Source organism: Citrus sinensis, chromosome 4, assembly GCF_022201045.2.
Source record: "Citrus sinensis cultivar Valencia sweet orange chromosome 4, DVS_A1.0, whole genome shotgun sequence".
NCBI classification, from domain to species: Eukaryota; Viridiplantae; Streptophyta; class Magnoliopsida; order Sapindales; family Rutaceae; genus Citrus; species Citrus sinensis.
In genome coordinates this window covers 11,121,455-11,125,510 of record NC_068559.1, presented here as the reverse complement: position 1 = coordinate 11,125,510, position 4,056 = coordinate 11,121,455, and the positions used below count along the sequence as shown (strand labels likewise).

The 4,056-nt window shown below is 38.7% G+C and overlaps 1 non-coding gene across 1 annotated transcript; it reads left to right on the top strand.

The window, feature by feature from the left end:
- The first annotated feature begins 3,664 nt into the window (after positions 1 to 3,664).
- On the top strand, positions 3,665 to 3,768 carry LOC127902002 (small nucleolar RNA R71). The gene has a single exon (XR_008054407.1). It is a non-coding gene; the product is annotated as a small nucleolar RNA R71 (small nucleolar RNA).
- The last annotated feature ends 288 nt before the right edge of the window (positions 3,769 to 4,056 follow it).

Below are 4,056 nucleotides of genomic sequence, written 5' to 3'. Positions count from 1 at the left end.
TTGGTCTGCACAATACTTGAACAAATACGGGTCATCCCAAAAGAAATTCTTTATCTCTGCAAAGAATTTAGCCTTATCTTGCTTAGTCCAATGCTCTGGAAGTTTACCTGTAACAAGATAATTAACTATATCAGCATACCAAGGTAATAATTCCACACTCATTAATTGTTCATCTGGAAATGACTCATTCAATATTAATAGCTCTGTAATTGAGTTAAAATGGAGACGAGAGAGGTGGTCCGCCACAACATTTTCTGTGCCTTTCTTATCTTTGAATTCTAAATCAAATTCCTGCAAAAGTAACACCCAACGAATTAGTCTAGCTTTTGCATCTTTCTTTGTGAGAAGATATTTAAGAGCAGCATGATCTGTGAATATAATTATTTTACAACCAATGAGATAAGATTGAAATTTCTCTAAGGCAAACACTACTGCTAGCATTTCTTTTTCAGTAGTTGAATAGTTCAACTGTGCATCATTCAATGTCATACTAGCATAGTAAATAACGTGGGGAATTCGATCAACTCTTTGTCCTAATACTGCTCCTACTGCATAATCAGATGCATCACACATGAGCTCAAATGGTAAGCTCCAATTCGGGGGCTGAATGATGGGTGATGATGTCAACAAATGCTTTAATTTTTCAAACGCAACAAGACATGAATCATCAAAGATAAAAGGTACATCCTTAGCAAGTAAATTGCATAAGGGTTTAGAAACTTTGCTAAAATCTTTAATGAATCGTCTATAGAAACCAGCATGCCTAAGGAAAGATCTTACTTCTCTGACTGTTTTAGGTGAAGGAAGATTAGAAATGAGATCCACCTTGGCTTTGTCAACCTCAATACCTTTGCTCGAAATGATGTGACCGAGAACAATACCTTATTTTACCATAAAATGACATTTCTCCCAATTTAAGACCAAATTCTTCTCGATACATCTCTGCAGAACTAGTGTTAGGTGATATAAACATTGATCAAACGAGTCACCAAAGACAGAAAAATCATCCATAAAGATTTCAAGGAATCGTTCCACCATATCAGAAAAGATGCTCAACATGCATCGTTGAAATGTAGCAGGTGCATTACATAATCCAAATGGCATTCTCCTATATGCAAATGTGCCAAAATGGCAAGTGAAAGTAGTTTTCTCTTGATCTTTTGGTGCTATGGGAATCTGATTATATCCTGAGTAGCCATTTAGAAAGCAATAAAATTCATGACCTGCTAATCTATCAAGCATTTGATCGATAAATGGTAAAGGAAAATGGTCTTTACGTGTGACAGAATTCAACTTTCTATAATCAATGCATACACACCATCCTGTAGTTACTCTAGTGGGTATCAATTCATTATCGGCATTGGTAACTACAGTGATTCCTGACTTTTTGGGGACAACTTGCACAGGACTGACCCATGAACTATCAGAAATGGGGTAAATGATACCTACGTCTAATAGCTTAAGGACTTCTGTTCTAACAACTTCTTTCATGTTAGGATTTAACCGACGTTGCATCTCCCTAGTAGTTTTAGCATTTTCATCAAGGTGAATGTAATGCATGCAGTCTACTGGGTTTATACCTTTAATGTTTGCTATGGTCCATCCTAATGCCCCTTTGTGCTCTTTCAAAACATCCAACAACTTACCTTTTTGTTCGTCATTTAGGGATGATGAGATGATTACCGGCAGAGTACTTTCTTCTCCCAAAAATGCATATTCCAGAGTGTTGGGTAATGGTTTGAGCTCGAGTTTCGGTGGTGATTCTGATGATGGGATGAGTTTTTTCTCTGATGGTGCTAGTTGTTCAACTCTTGACTTCCATTTATTAGTGTCCATAGATGGTGCTGAGTCAAGCAGGGCGTTGACCTCATCAACCGATCTGTCAATATCAAAATCAAAATCAAAGTGAGTTAAACATGTTTGTAAAGGATCATCACTAAGGTTTGAAACAAAAGTATCATCAACTAATGCTTCAATTAAATCCACATCAACAATTTCATCATCTGCATTGTGAGGTTGTTTGGCAATGTTGAAGATGTTCAGCTCCATAGTCATGTTGCCGAAGGACAACTGCATATTTTCAGTCCTGCATTGAATGTGAGCATCCGCAGTTTCCAAGAAAGGTCGGCCTAGAATAATGGGGATGTGCTTCCTTGAATCCTGTATTGGTTGAGTGTCAATTACAATGAAATCAACAGGAAAATAAAACTTGTCTACCTGGATAATCACGTCCTCCACAATACCATGAGGTATTTTCGTGGGCCGATCTGCAAACTGTAACACCACTGGAGTTGGGTGTAATTCTCCCAGTCCAAGTTTCACGAATACAGAGTAAGGCAAAAGATTTACAGTAGCTCCTAAATCCAACAAAGCATTCTCAATTGTGTGGTTCCCTATACTACATGAGATAGTGGGGGAGCCTGGGTCTTTGCATTTTAAAGGAATTTTATGTTGGAGTATAGAACTAACGTTTTCTGTTAAAAATGCCTTCTTTTGCACATGCATATTTCTCTTTTTAGTACAAAGGTCTTTAAGAAACTTGGCATAAGATGGAACTTGTTTAATAGCATCAAGTAAAGGGATGTTAACACTTACCTGTTTGAAGATTTCGAGAATCTCACCTGTGGATTTTCCCTTTTTGCCTTTTGCTAACCTCTGAGGAAATGGAGCTTTAGGAACATATTCTCGTGGGTTGGTTTCTTCTTTTTCCTCTGGTGGTGAGTCCTCAACATTCACAGGTACAATTTGATTTTCTTTTGTCACCGTCATCTTCACTTTGTTGTCGACTTCTTTTTCTTTTCTCAAGGTCATGACTGCTTTGACCTCTCCATGCTGTTGTGGTGAACTAATACTTACTTCATGTACTCCTTTAGGATTAGGCACTGGTTGACTTGGAAACTTGCCTTTCTCAACAGTCATTGCCAAGGTCTGAACTGAAGAAACAAGTTGTCCCACCATCTTCTCGAGGCTTGAAACTGATTGGGCTTGTGAATTGAAGCCTGCTCTCAACTCATTTCGTAGTCCATCAATAGTGCAGTTCTGTTGCTCAATCGTAGAGTGAGTAAGATTCTTGAGATTCTGGAATGAATCCTCCCATGGTCTGGGTTGAGAGTAGTTCTGGTTCTGATTGTATGGTCTAAATGGGGGTTGAGAGGCTTGAGGAATTTGAGGAATTTGAGGAGTTGGTTGCATTGGTGGAGCTGGAGCTGCTGGTCCATTCTGTTGGAGTCCTTGAGACCATGAAAAATTGGGGTGGTCTCTCCATCCAGGGTTATATGTGTTGGAGTATGGATTGTAATTCGATGGTTTTCTCATTACACCTATGGCATTGGCTTGATCTGAGTATGAGTCATGGTCATGTGGCTCTGTTGATTTAGCAGTTGATAACGATGCTATTTGTCGAGCAACACCTTCAACCATCTCCTTGACTTCTTTGATTCCCGAAGTTGACTCGCCAATTTGAACCTCATTTACTCCCTTAATTCTTCTAGTATTCCTGAGTGATCGACTCCGTTGTTGGGAATTATCTGCTTGTCGCTGGAAGAATTCCCAAATTTCTGATGCACTTTTTGACATTAGCTCTCCTCCACTTGTTGCCATTAGCCATTCTTGCACATTCGGCAATAATCCCTCTAAAAAGTATTGGCATTGGTGCCATTTCTCGTACCCATGATGTGGACACTTCAAGAGCAGCCCATTGAATCGCTCCCACGTTTCGAAAAACTGCTCGTCTTCTCTCTGTGTAAACTCCGAGATTTCCCTGCGAATAGCATTAGTTTTATGCACTGGGAAATATTTATTCAAAAATTTTGTAACCATTTGTTCCCATGATGTGATGCTATTAGCAGGCAAAGTATTTAACCATGAACGAGCTCTATCCTTTAAAGAAAATGGGAATAATCTGAGTTTAACATTATCGTCTGAAAAATGCTCATATTTAAATGTTTGAAAAATGGCATGAAAATCATTCAGATGATTATATGGGTCCTCATTTTCTAAGCCATAGAATGTGGGGAGACAATTTAGCACACTAGGTTTTAGTTCAAAACTTCTAGC